Genomic DNA, 15,005 nt, shown 5'->3' with positions numbered 1-15,005 from the left:
CGTTCCATCAAACATTTGGATTTTAGACACACTTTAATCTCAGTGAAACGACTGCCTCACTGTGTTTGATAAGCTGGTTTTATAAGCAGGAGTAAGCAACTTTTCTCATTGCTGTGGAACTTACTGTCGCCTTGCATATTATGCAATTTATAACATCAATTCCACAATACCTGTTAAAATTGAGAAGATGATTATTAGTCTCAGTCTCATTACAAAAATGATCATTAAATCAGGATATATCCATGCTGAATTTCATTTATAGGCAAGTCAAAACTCTGGTCTTTGAATGACTTGCATCCAACGTAATCCTCTTCATGAGACTCTTATACAACAAAAGAATGTCTTCAGTCAGAGGCTTCTTCAGATTTGCTTTAATACTCACCACTACAAGAGCTCCATCCTGCCCACAGACATCTGCTTCTACCCTGGGCTGTGGGCAGGTGTGGGGTCTGGACCCTGGTCCCTGGGTGGTCTGGGGCCTGCTCTGGCTTCCAGTGGATTCAGAGTCAGGTCTTTATTCATGTCTCAATGGGCAATTCATTTTACAGCAGGTCACAATAAAAATAACAAAAACAAGTACACACCAACAGTTAATATTTAGATAGAGAGTGTGGCACTAAACTCCCCTGCTTCACCCAACGGAGGTTAAAATACAAAACTTGTTAATCAAAAGTAGATGACTGTATGACAAAAAGGTGAATAAATATCAATAATTCTTAAAAAAATAAAAATCTGTCAATAAGAGAGCACACACCATTTAAACTGAGCGGTGAAATTTTTTTTTTTTTCTATCAACTAAAAGACTAACAACTCCTCTCCCTGCCTACATTAAGGAGAGAGACAACACTAGAAATGAACGAATGCTGATACCTATTGCTCCAAACAGAAGGGAATCAAAAGAATGATTCAATAGGGAAAAGGTGAGTGGAGACAGAGATCACTGACAAAATGGAATTGGCTTTTTTCAAAGTGTGAAAGTTGTACAGGCCAGTCAGAAGCACCTGTGATTTTACTGCTGACATTTCCATTTTTTGTTAAACCAGTTTTGTCTCTTACACCAAGATTTCCACACCAACATATCAAAAGAGTCAAAATTGATTAAACATAGGATTTGTAACATATACACCTCAGAGTTCTGTCTATGTTGAATTTTGCCATTTTAAGAAGACAGAAAAGATGCTGTTGACTGAAAAATGTTTTACAGTGGGATGATTGGCTATGTACAGGTTAGGGTGGTGGTGGGGGTCCTTCCTTGGTGTCCCAGACTAGGTGTCCCAGACTTTTGTTTTTTGTGTACCCTTTTTCTATGTGGTACTGGGTCAAACATGTGCTTGACTCATCTGTCTTGCATTCAAGTCCAATGTGTAGTTTTATTAATATTATATTAATATTAATGCCAAGCTTAGTGGTTGACTGACATTTCACCACAAAAACACCAAATTTGCACTTGCCAACCATCATCAGGAGATGGAGCCTCTAGAACTGCTGTTCTTGGTCAAGTCTTTGTTCCCTCTCACTGGAGGTTTTATCCTAATGTGAAAATAATATTCTGTATAATCAGTGATTAGAACAATCTAGAGCTCAAATTACTGGTCACAGAAGCATCTCGATGAGAATATTTTACTGCCACTGATGTTGCAGTTTACATCACACAGGTCTGATAGTCTGGCAGAAATCCAAACTGTAATTACTCTGAAAGCAGGAGTCAGAATTATTAAGCAATGTAAAATACATTTGTACCTGAATCTGCATTTTCTCCTTTACACACAGGGCTATCCCAACAGTGCCACGCTCATTGGTGTTATTTGAGGTATTTTATTCATAGAAGACATTTGTTCTTTAATGACGATGATGTACCAGCTGGTGTAAATTAGATTGTCAGAGCTCTCAACATATATCTGCAAAGTAATGGATAGTGGTAGAAATTAAGATATGCTGCAGGTGGTAGAACTTAAGAATGGGGAAATATTCAATATAAGTATTGTAAACTTTCAGGGCTCCTTTTTGTAACTTTATGTACAGTATGAGTGACCAGAGGCTGAAATCACTAAGACAGATTGCAAATTAGGTTGTGCTTCTTCCCTACTGTTTATCTGTAATCACTTTCTACATCTACTGGGTTTGTTGGCAAAAAGTGGTGCAAATAGCAGCTATTTTCTGGATTCCATGTATGTGGGTACATTTTCTCATTAGCACCATCTTCTTTGTGAATCTGGTGCAAAAATGAAATGGATGGAGCATGAAAAGCAGCCATAAAAATGGAACAGAATGCATTGCTTTGTAAAATTCTTCTCCAGAGTTTAAAACATGATTTGTAAACACTGTTAAGCATTTGTTTAACATGATGAACATGACTACCAACATGATTTACAATAATAAACTGCCTCCCTGTGACCTACCACTGTGATCATCAAAAGAACATTTAAAAGACAGGGCATATGACAGTTACTGGTAAAATGTTGTAATGTGATGGACTAATCTGGCTCTTTGGCTATTAAAAAATGTTTGTTCACAGTTTTTGGAAGAGAAAAGCCTGCCAATTTAACAGGAGTACACGCAGTTCAAGGTCTTTTATAAAAGACCTGATAATGCATAGAATCCCAACATTTAATAAGAAATGGCAGCTTGGATGTTTTACCTGCAGCACAGTCTACATCAGCGTGATTCCTATCAGCCTCAACAAAAATTTGGAACACTAAAGTAATGTGTTTTTTAAAGGATTTCAAATGGACAGGCAGACATTTCCATTGCGTATATACAGTATATATATGTATTTTTTTCTGTTGAATGAGAGCAAGAACAAGACACAGCTTTTACATCTTGGTTTGTCTGATGAAGACTTACACAGAGTACAAATGTATTAAGCAACAAAAGTTAAATAAAAGTTAAAGTTAAATCTCATTACAATTCTCTAATTTTGGCTACAGGAAACTTTCTAAAAATGATAAATGAAGGGATTTGTTGAATGTAGCATCTCTGTCCAATTACAAGACACACTACAAGTCACCCTTTCACACACAGACATACAATGTGGGGCCTGGTGTCTTGCCTAAGGACACTTCAATGTGTGGTGAGGGGAGAAATTAAAATTCCAGCCTTCCAGTTGGCAGATAAGCACTTTTTCCTGCTGATGCATAGCTGATTTGCTCTGCCACTCTAAATTCTTCCCCCAAATTCTGTTTTTTGAAAAGAAAACTCTCATTCATATGCAAAGATGATTGTGATTGTGATCTCTCAGAAGGCACAACAGCACTGCAGCTAAAAAAAAAAGACCAGTGCTCATATACTTATACCAGACTGGACTTTGTAACTGCCACAAAGCCATAGTAAATCTGCCTAGTAGAGTTCAACACACTATAAGGTAGACAGCAAATGAAAGAGAAGTGGAGAGCAGCAGTAGAGAAGGCAGAATGAAGGATGGTGTGTGCCATATATCAGTTTAATGAGGGTGACAATGACAGAAATAACAAGGGAGCCACTTCAGCTTGGAAATCAATAGGCCGGTTCTTTACGGCATTCTAAATAATGCAATAACTGACACTAGGTTCTAAAGGAATTATGCCCTCACATCTTGTTTACACAGTCATTTGGGTAGTGTGTGCATAGTCCTAAGATGTGCTAATTCTACATCTACCTGAAAATGAGGCCTTATACTTCCTACTACCCACACCAGATTACACATACAGAAGAGCAAATAAAAAACGAAGATAAAGACCTGGCCCAGATTAAAAGTAGCTCATTGTGACATGATTTTGAAAAAATTCCTAAAAGTTTTGGAATTCTAAGATTTTTTTCATAATTTTACTGGAGTAAGATAAAAAAAATATATCTTCTAACATGACAAAATGTTGGAAGTACTCAGGAGAATCTCCAGCTGTTTGGTTTTTGTCTTTTCTCCATTTTATGTTTTTTGTTATGCCAGATAAAAATAAGTTTATAAAAGAAGACGACCACAGCAAAATGCTGACAGTTGAGCATTATAAGAATTATTAATAACTATTGTGAAGTAGATGACGTGGTCAAATGATCAGAATGGCAAAATGCTGTGACAAATCACACTAATGATGAGGATGTAAATAAGCTTTGATCAAACACGTTGATTCTCTGTGACAAATAATTACATTTTTCCTAGTTTCATCATCATGAAACTTTCCTTAATCCACTCTACGTTCAGTGATCAATATTTTTCTATCAACTTATTATTTGGGGAATATTTGTTTTTTTTGTGTATGTGTTTTATAAACCATATTGATTTATTTCAGAAAGACTCAGGAAGTGAAAGCTGTCAGGCTGAGATTGCTCGTGTATTGGTTAGGATTCTGTCATGTGATGCATCATGGCTAAAGTTAGTTTGATGACTTTATGTCTGATAACCTGATCATAAGAAGAAATTGGAGGCAACTATAGACAATTAATAATTTATAGAAAATAATAATTTACTTAGTAATATGCAAATTATGCTTAAAATTGGGACTTCAGGGGTACTACGTGGTTCAATAGTGAACAGACACACAATATGCAGATTCCCAGCCCTGGACCAGTCTGCACATTCTCTCTCTGTCCTTCCATTGTTGAATAAAAGCCACTAGAGCAACAAAGACCTGGAAAAAGGGACTTCAGTTTTGTTAATGAATTTTACAGAAAAACAAAAAATACAGCTGTTCTTTTTGTTTTATAAAATACATTTTTAGAAAGTTTATTATAAAACTATGACTGAAAATGGAAGTTAATTTTATAAAGACTAATTAAAAGTAACATCAGTCAATGTATCATTAGGGTTTAAATTGGTTAGAGCCTGTGTGATCATACTGAATATCAAACTTGATGGAGATCTAGGTTAAATACATTTAATGGGCTAAAAACCTCTAAAGCAACAATGGATAGAGAAACTAACACTTAACACCTTAGCTTAGGAATAAAAGTGCTTTGAAAAAATCATGTCTTTGCATTATGCTTTTTTGTATGGGGGAATTTATCTGCCATAGTCCAAGATCATAATCAATTTTCAGTCTGAAAGCAGGATTTTATGTATTTTGTTGTCAAACTTTTAATACTTTTGCTTACATTTTCATTTTAAAAGCAGGACTTCTTGTCTTTCTTCCCAAAACTTGTAATGCTTCTACTCAAAACGTCTTACGTTTCTGCTCAGACTCTGCTCGCTTTTGAAAACGCCTTTTGGCACAGTCGCCTGGCAAGGTCTCAGCCAATAGAATGAAAGTGTTGTACTGGGTGCATTTGTTTCCTTCTAGCGGATGTGCCTGTGTGGCTACTATCGATTGTAGCAATCTTCACCACCCACTGGACGTAGGGAGAAAGAACGATGTCAGCTTTCTGCTCCGTAGTACACTAAGCATCCGCCAGCAGTGTGCTACTGATCACTAACAGCCTGGTGATATTAGGCAGGATTTTCTTCACCCAGTCAACTGCCTCCATTTAAAAAAAAACACTGTCAACCAAAAATGTAATACCTGCCTATAGCATATTAATAATGTCCATTTTAGTTGTAATAAAGCCAGTGATGTATTAACATTTGTCATTAATCTAAGGTGCTTATAAATAGTCATGTTATTGACTGTTTATAAGATCAATGGCAAAACACTAAATTCTTCCTTGAAGAATGTATAAGTGTGTGAAATGTGGTCACATTCTAACAAATTCTGCAAAGTGATATATTTGTCAAATGGAATTTAAAGTAATTATTAATATGCTGGTCTACACACACCATTATTAATGCACAAAAACTGAAATATACATATTTTCTTCCAAGGAATACAATCTTGTTTATGTATGGTATTATTAGCTGCAATTATTAACTTTTATAAATACACTTATATGATACCCCACAATAACATATTTTATTATGTCATTGGCTAGTTATTATCATTGGCTTCATTACCATTAAAATAGCCAAAACTAGAAGATCAATTGCAAATGTTACATCATTATCCAATACTGCATCATTGTTCCTACGTATGCTTCTAAATACTTTAATGCGTAACCTGATCGATAAAAATATGTTTTGATCAAACTATGTCAGAACTTCTGCATTTTTCTGCTGCTATTTTCCACCTGACTTTTAGTTATGGTTCTACTGTAAGCCACATTTACAGCACCTCTCTCCTTCCGGTAACTATGAAGAATTAATGCAGCTGATCTATGTTATATTTAGCCTGAAAAGCTGCTTTAGTCACTATGAAACACAGCAGATATGCTCACACTGAAAGTAGCTTATTCAAATCACGTAAAAAGCTCCACTGACAACACAAGAGCCAGAAATCAGGCAGGCTTTGATGATATGACAAAAAAATAAATACTGTGTATTCGGGAATGAGGAATTGTTTGAAACAAGAATGTGTGTGAATTGAAAAAGTTGACTCTGGAAGTTTCAAAACCAACACAAACATATATTTTGGTAACAAGAACTTTCATTATAATTCATTATATCAGGGGGCTTGACATGTTGTGGTATCTTGTAGATAAAAGCTGGCGATATTGCTGTGCATCATGCAGGCTGAATGTCTGTCTCTCTGTGATGGATATCTGAGCCAGTGAAGGAGAACTTATGAGTTGCTGCAACAGTTCCTGGAGTTCTTTGGGCCGGGTATCGTTAATCCGTGTCTATGAACAAGTGTGACAATAAGCTCTCTGTCTGAACAGCAATCCTCTTAGGCGAAGCTTTGTGGGTAAACTCGCCTCATGCAAATTCTAAACCCCATTAGCTTTGAGGGACTAGTCAGCTGCATTGAGATTAATGGCCAAGTGAGTACTTGATTTAATAGGGTTATTTCACATCCTCTGTGGGAAACATAAACAACAAAGTTAATGCAAGACATTTGTCACTGACGTCCTCAGTCTCTACTCAAAGTGTGCAAAGTTTCTTTGCTTACAGATTTGTTGCTAACTTAACTCTTCACTGAAGGAAGAGGCTGGAAGGTCTTTGTTTATTCTCACTAGGTTTGATTATTTCTGCTTTTTGTGCATGTTACCTGTCAGGAAATTCTATCTGAAGCTGCAAAGGGCTAAGCAACTTCTTATTTTTTTTTTTTTTATTTCAGGGCAAAAAAAAAAAAGGAAATCCTTATTTATCTTCTTCCATGCCGTCAGCTTACCACAAACTTTGCTGAAGGGGATTAGAGGCTGGGTGGGTAATGCTCTGTCACTGCAAAGTGGGAGACGACACGCTGTGACAACAGTGATCTGACGGGGCTGCTGACTCCTTTAGCTCACAGCTGTGGAAGGATGATTAGCCAAAAGTTGAGGAGAAGCATTTTCATACTTTCTCATGACCTTTAATCTTACATCCATATAAAATACCTCCTTTTGCTCCACTGCGAAACACAGCAAACCTTCAACTGCATGTTTGTCTGCTCAGCTGGATGCTTTCCTCTCAGCTGTCATTAACTCATGTCAGGTCAAGAAAAGAATTGACTTTTTTTTCTGTCTTTCTTTGGCTTCTAATACATGAAGCTCTACACTAAGTTGCATTGTGAAAAGTACACATGTAATCTAAACTAGTGTTAAAATAAGCAAATATTAGATGTCTGAGTGCAAGTAGCAGCACTGCTAACACAATTGCTCTTAATGTTGCTCTTAATGAAGATGATCAGACATGCCTGAGAGACCTCAGCATTAAAGGAAAACTGTTTGTATGCCGTCATCAGTCACCATGCTAGCTAGCCTTAGCATTCGTGGCATTCTCCAATGTGGGGAAGGAGCTGTAGCGCAGCAGAGAGCAAGGGGGAGGATATGAACGGCACCTACATGAAGTGATTGACAGCACTAAGACCATCTCCCTGACTCTGACTGGGGGAAGGCTGGAAGCACCACTGTTTCTGACTGAGTGGTGTATTTTTGTAGTTAGCATTGGAAGCACCGGGAGAAGTCAGAAGAGCTTGATTTTTTTCACAGATTATCTGTCCTTTATATTATTTTGTCACAACATAATAAAAATTTCAACAAATATGTATAAAACACATTTCTTTATAAAATTATATACCGCAGTTTTAATATGCATCAATACGTACAGTGTAAACCATCCCAGTACTAATGCAGAAGCTAACATCCACGGTCTTCCTTATCTCTGCTATTGGGACTACAGCTAATCAGCAGCAAGAAAAATAAAAGGCAATTATGGATGGATTTGTTTGCAAATGTCTGCCAATAGATTGTCAAGTAGCATCGGAAGCCTTTTCAGCTTCCCAAGCTCTTTCAAATCTTTTAGATGTGTTCTAGGACAGTGTTTCCCAATCCTGGTTCTTGTGGCACACTGCCCTGCATGTTTTAGTTCTTTCTTTGCTTCAGCCCAGGTGATTTCAATTAACAGGTGTTTGCTGAACTGCAATCAGCTGAATGATTAAAGCAGGGAAATACCTAAAACATGCAGGGCATTGTGCCTTGAGGACCAGGGTTGGGAAACGCGGGTCTAGGAAAAAATCCCCAATCAGGAGAATTTTCTGCAACTGATTTAGAGTTATAATAAAAAAAAATCAGCAAATTATTTAGGATCCACTGAAATAAACTACATGGTATGTTTTAAGTTTGTTTCATGGACAGCTCAGAAGATTCCTCTTCCTTATGTGGGCAATTTCAAGTTCATACCTGACCTTGAGGCACCTTGAGTCACACAAAGAAAATATTAATATTGCATATCTGAAGCCTGCTTCTTCTTTACACCGGAGCTGTCTGAGGGGTGAGGTGTGGGCCTGAGTCACAAAAGGAGCAGAGGGTTACTGTGTGGAAACCTGTGGAAGCTACAACATCAGCTCCACTAAAGAAAACGTTTGCTTCACCAGAGTTGATCTGAACAGATAAGACTCGTCTGAAAAAGCTTTGGGTCGATCCAGATCAGAGGCCCGTCCATCAGATTCGAGGTGGAAACATGCTTGCTCGCTTCTACTGCCGGTAAATATTGAGCAGAGTAAGAGAGTTTCTTTATCATCTGAAAATGGAAATGACCTTGTCTGCACTCAACTTTTTATCACCGAATGTTTTTAAGTTTCTGCTCAGTTAATCAGTTCATTATTTTTTTGTGATCAACCACTTCACCTCACTCTAATAGCAACGCTTGCAACCGAACATAAGCAGATTTGTCTGCTACCTGATTAAAAGGAGAAATGTTTCTGGTGGTTCAGAAAAAAAAGTCAGATTTATGAATGTTAACTTGCTGTTGCCTGGAAAGGGCCTGGCATAATAATGTGTGGGTTCTGGACTTTTTATTTAACAACTAAATAAAATTTACTTGTTAAATAGTTTTAATGGCTGTTGATTCTGGTTTGTAAAGCTGTGGAAAATAACTACAGCTATTAAAAAGCAGCTTGATGTGTTAAGGTGCTTGCAAACCAAAAGTCATGGATCATTTATTTATTTATTTATTTCGTCTTTAGACCGGAGCTAGCTGAGGGATGAGGTGTGGGCCTGAGTCACAAAGCAGGGGGCCACAAAGCAGGTGGTCTTTTCAAATAAAAAATGCACTATTTTTGAATTCAGTATAGAAATATTCTGAGTTTGTTTCTTTTTGTGCTTGGGGTTTTTTGTTAAAGTTTCCTTTGATTTCCTGAGAACTCCTTTGATTGCTAAATGAAAGGCACTTAAATAAATGCCAGACATAGAGTGATCATTCCAGAGAAGACTCCAGCAGTCCCTTTTACAAAATTGCATTTTAAGCTTTGCATTGCAGTGGACAGGAGCCTGTTATCTCATCGCACAATGGACGAAGGTGGAACCATGGCTCCAAACAAAAAAAACTTTTGTATAGTAATGCAAAGTTTATTTAACACTAAAAAACTACAGTGTGTTTGGGTTTAATGACAAGATTAAAAATAAAAATCAGATTAAACAAATAAAGGTAAATACTAAGGGAAAAATAAACAATCTCCAAAGTTATTGTTTATAACTTGGAATCAGTCTGTTTATAACAGACTGATTACCTGAAGGGAATCTGACTCTGGCTCTGGATGGTGAAAGGCTTAGATGTGTTCCTCTATTTTAGTTTGTTGTGCTGGAGATGATGTCTTCTTTGTTAAATCTGTTAGTAGAAATAACTCAGTTCTTTTTTATGGCTGACTTGAGCCTTGAACAGAACAGCTGTATCAGTTTCCATGTCTTGGTGCAATGGTGATACATCTGATTAGGCTGTTTTTATGTACAGACTAGTAACAGAGTCTGCTGGGTTCTAAAAGATTTGCTCAATTTGTGCAAATCCTCATCTTTTTCTTCTTAAATATTCATTGACCTTCTGGGATTTTCTCATTGATGGGAGAATTAGATCATTCAAGTGCTGTGAATAAATCCTTTCGAGCAGGAATGCTTAAACAGATGAGACTTTCATGAAACTTGCTCTTGTCAAGTTTAAACCCAATCTGGAGAATTCAACACAATTTATAAATGATTTAGTTGAAAATGTTGAATAGCAAAAATCCTCAATTAGTTCAAATGTATGCACCAAAATCTAGTTTTGCTTTTTATTAATTTTTTAATGCCATTACATTTTGTATAATCATTCCACTCTGAAAAAAAGATATTAAAATCCAGCTACCAGTCAACCCTAACCTGACGAAGTTGAAAATGTTCATCTATTCTCAATGCATGTCTCAGGCAGAGATGGCTTTTCTCCAGCAGCAAGCCGGCTCCATTATGTCCACGTCTTGGTATCATATATAAGATCTATCATGACATTCTGACATGTTTCCTCTCTATACCTACATCCAAACACACACGCATAGATCTTTTTATGGTTGGCGTGTTTAACGTAACTTCTGTTATCCTAAACTGGCATGCCTGCAGCTGGTCAGCATTGTAACATTGTGCAGATGGGCACAAAATCACCGATCTGACGGTCGCCTGGGGTCTTTGCATGGACAGGCTCTGCAGTGCGGTCATGTTCATTCTCCTGTCAAACTTCATAATCCTGTCATCACTCTTCCTCTCCCTCCGGTGCTCTGTGTTTTCTCCCTCTCGCCCTATTCTCACCTCTTCGTGCTTACTTTTCCTGCATCACAGGTTGTAATCCCATCTTAGTCAGATGGAAGTTTTTCATTTCTCCAAACCACAGAGGAAGAATTTCAGCCAAAACTTCAATATTATTTAGGTTATTTGATGTAATGCTGCTGTGAAACCATTGAGGCAACTGTGTGTGTGTTTAATTGGCTTTATCACTAAAATGTAATGATAGCTTTGGTTGTTTTTTGATGTCCCAATCATAAAAATGCAGTGTGAGCTTTGATTTCTCTTTTATTCCTCCTTATTTAATTCTGTCTAATTCCTGTGCACTGTAGTGTATACAGTTTAGAAGCTAGATCATCTAAGAAAAGAAATCACAGAATCAAGTGGTGTGTCTTTGGCTGTGTACACAGGACATTATAGGTGAAAAGCTGTTTAACTAACAGTCTATTATAGAGGTCTGTAAGAGGTCATCAATGGTATATTGTCATCAATGTAGGTCCATACGGAGAGAAAATAAGTGTAATGTCTCAAATATTTCATGTCTTGTTATAATTACAAAGTGTGTCACTTATGAGGCACCCAGTAACTTTGAGTAATGTATTGTTTGTATAAAGCAAGCATCAGTAGAGTGATTAAAATTAACTGACTTTCAATGTGTTTAAATGTGAAAACTGGGTCCAGATAAAGGTGCAACTCGCTGATGAGAGCATGTAATCACCCAATGATGTTAAGACGGTGGCCTTCAAAATAAAAACTGTTTCACTGGCATTCTTAAACAAAGTTTTCACTTTTACTACAAATGCCACTCAAAGGTTGTCAGTGGGCTGAAGAGACTCATGGGCCTTGAACTGCCCCGTCTGTTCTAAGGGTTAAACTGCTCTGAGGAATTGTAAGGTAAAACAGGATCTGATTTAGGACTCCATGTAGGATTAAAGATGATTCATGTTCAACTGAGACTTAAAAAGTCACAACATGGAAATCATGTCTGTTGGTTAATGAATCACACTGGTTGTTCATTAGACTGCCAGTCTCGTGTAGAAAAGCATCAACCGGTGCCAAATGCATCCTGTCCTAGACACTAGATGGAAGTCGGACCTTTGCTGCTCTCCATTCACTTTGACCATCAGAACTCGGACCTGGAAGTGATGTTTCCAACACCTGTTCCCAGTGGAACATCAGAAGGTCAGTGGGAGTGACCTCAGTTGACCTCAGAGACCTGAACTGTTAGCAGTATAAGCTACTAACAATGCAGTTCTCTGAAAGCATGCATTCAAAAAACAAACTAAAATATTTGGTCTTAGATGTTAGTGAGTTATGTGTGACCAATTACACAGAGGTAGAAATGATCATAACTAAAAATGGTTTATTAGCATGCAGCAGCATTGTGGGATTTTGATTTTGCAATATATGCAAAACCTCACATTTTCTTCTGTTTAATTTTAGAAGGTATTCAATTTCATTTTCTCAAACGTTGGAGGTGGAAAAAACATCCAACCACATTGAGAGCGTGCTAACTAGGTGCTAACTAGAATTAGCACCACAACACCAAGTACAGTAATGTATTTATGTCAATCTCATAACTCAAAAACATTTTGCGACATTATCTGCATTTCTCGCTTAATAAAATGGAAATAATGAAATGTGCTAAGAAATGGTTTAAAGCTGTAAGTTTTCCTGCAACCATATTGAGTAAAAAACTCAGAATTTTGACTTCAGAGGACATTCTTGTTGTTTCTCTAACATGGAACTTTGAATATCAACATCCAAATTCAGATAACTCTCCATTAGTTCCCCATTTACCTGTTTGTTCTCTCTAGTCAGCAGTTATCTACCTGGACACACGTCAGATCATTTACATTTTACATTTTTCACTGATCATTACCTGAGGATGTTTGGAAAATTGCTCAGACCTCCAGTTACTTTTGCAGAAGCATTTTGTCATTTAGTTTATCTATATTTTATTGTGAACATTTTAGTTTTCCATTTAAATGTTGTTTTTAAATATACTTACTGCTAAAAATAACATAAAAACTAGATGCCTTTTATAAACATGTTAGTTTTGCATCCATATATATTTTATAATCAGACAGCAACTTAATCCTTAAAATTGGGCTTTGAGGGCTTTACTGAGCCATGTTTTTAGCAGGACAGTTATTAAATGTAATTCAGATAAAAGTGATGCACAAAGGCCTTTCATGTCCTGGGCTGGTTTGCTGGTTGTGATTAATGAACCACTTCCATCTCAAGCACTCTGAACTCTGGCCCAGACTTAATTAAAACTCTGCCATTGACCACTAATCATAAATTACTTCCCATAACCTGTGACACTTTTAGAATTTGTACCAATTAATTTTTCACAAAAGAAATTACAGGTCTGTGGCTCTAGTGAGAGTCCTGAACCTTGTGTCTTTAGTAAGACTAAGGAGGGAGGAGCTGCTGCTGGTGGAGCTGCTGCCAGATGAAGCTGCTGGTGGAGCTGCTGCTGGTGGAGCCGTTGTGATGTTTCTGGATGATTGATGCCTTCTGTCTGCTCTGGTTGTGTTTTACAGGTAGCTGCTGTAATCACGGTGTCCCAGTCGGATGCCCGACCCGCTCTGTTGGTTTCCTGTAGAAAACAAACATCTTTACTCCATCATCTCCAGCTCTGCTTAAATGTGCATGTCTGCAAGCTTGAGAACGGAGGCCTTTTATAGCATAACTCAAAACTCATGTAGTCATGACTTGTGCTTTTTCAGTTTTTTCCTTTAGGGAATTTGACTCCTTTCTGTTTTCATTGAATTATAACCAGAAGTATCACAAGAGGGGTTTTAGTGATCACATCACAGTCATAGTAAAAATAAACTAGAATATAGGATACTTTTATGGTTTTACATATCAGGCATTAAACTTTCTTTACATCTGACCTCAACAGTTCCCACTGTGTCGATATTTATGAAACTCAAACGAAGCCAACAAAGAAAAGTTTGACATTAAAATATATATGAAGCCTTTATTAGAAATTGCCTCAGGCCTGGATCATCACCCCTCCACCGCCGTTAGACAGTTGATACCAGGTGTTTGTGCTGATATGCTGTGTTTGGTTTTCCTCAAACATGATGCTGTCCATTATTGTCAAATATTGACAGCACCATATTTGTCTATATTTGAAAGGATTTTTGCCTCATCCTTTCAAATAATTTAGTTGCAGAAGTCTTATGAATGTCATTCAAATGCAACTTTGAAAACATAAGTCATGTTTTTATTTTCTTTTATTCAGAAAAAATAATTTCTTTTGGCACTTCTTCCAAATGAGTCTTACCTGTTATGTGTTTTTTGACATGTTCAGTCATGAATTGTAACTTTTGACACACTGAGGCCTGAGGAAGTGAGTATTAGGAGCTTTTTATCTGACATTGGGGTGAATTTCTTGGTACTTCCACTCTGGGAAGCTTTTGGTTCTCTAATGTCATAGCTGCCGCCTTTCATCATTAGAGACACTTATTATTCATGACTCAAGTGTAAATTGTCAGAACCTGTTTGCTACTTGTCATAATTACAACTAATAATAGCAAACCTTTTTTTGTTGTTCTGTTTTGTTAATAAAGCTTTTATTTTGTTGTGTTTTATCCACTTGATCTTATTTTCCTTTTGGCTTTTTCCCTTTATGGGTGCCACAGCAAATTATCTGTCTCCATTCAAGCCTATCTTTCACATCTTTTCGCACACCGGCTACTTTCATGTCCTCTTTCACTCCATCCACTTGGTTGGATTTAAGTAATTTTAGACCCATTAGATGCGTTTCACTATGTCCTAATATGTAAAACCACAGTTTTTAAAGAGCATGTATATTGTCTGTTTGATCTGTCATTTCTGTCTTCACTGTGAAGAGGTTCTGATCAATGTGGCACTTCTCCAGTTCCTAAATGCAGTGTTTTACAGAGAATATCTGGAATGACCAAGCAGAATCGGACTGTCTCCACTGCTGTACACAGTGTGCTTTATTTTATTTTTGAACAGATAGCTACTCAGATCTGATGAAGTTTACTCAGTATTATAATGTAATGTCATGTAATCTCTTTGAATAA

The 15,005-nt window shown here is 37.1% G+C and overlaps 1 protein-coding gene across 1 annotated transcript in view; it reads left to right on the top strand.

The window, feature by feature from the left end:
• tsnare1 (t-SNARE domain containing 1) overlaps positions 1-14,774 on the top strand; it is a 122,806-nt gene extending 108,032 nt beyond the window's left edge. The window contains exon 12 of the mRNA XM_023330947.1: positions 13,491-14,774. The gene's annotated coding sequence lies outside the window, so the exon portion shown is untranslated. The remainder of the gene's footprint in view (positions 1-13,490) is intronic.
• The last annotated feature ends 231 nt before the right edge of the window (positions 14,775-15,005 follow it).

Source organism: Xiphophorus maculatus, chromosome 3 (genome assembly GCF_002775205.1).
Source record: "Xiphophorus maculatus strain JP 163 A chromosome 3, X_maculatus-5.0-male, whole genome shotgun sequence".
Lineage (NCBI taxonomy): Eukaryota > Metazoa > Chordata > Actinopteri > Cyprinodontiformes > Poeciliidae > Xiphophorus > Xiphophorus maculatus.
The sequence above is the reverse complement of the archived record's forward strand: the minus strand, read 5'-3'. Positions and strand labels throughout refer to the sequence as shown.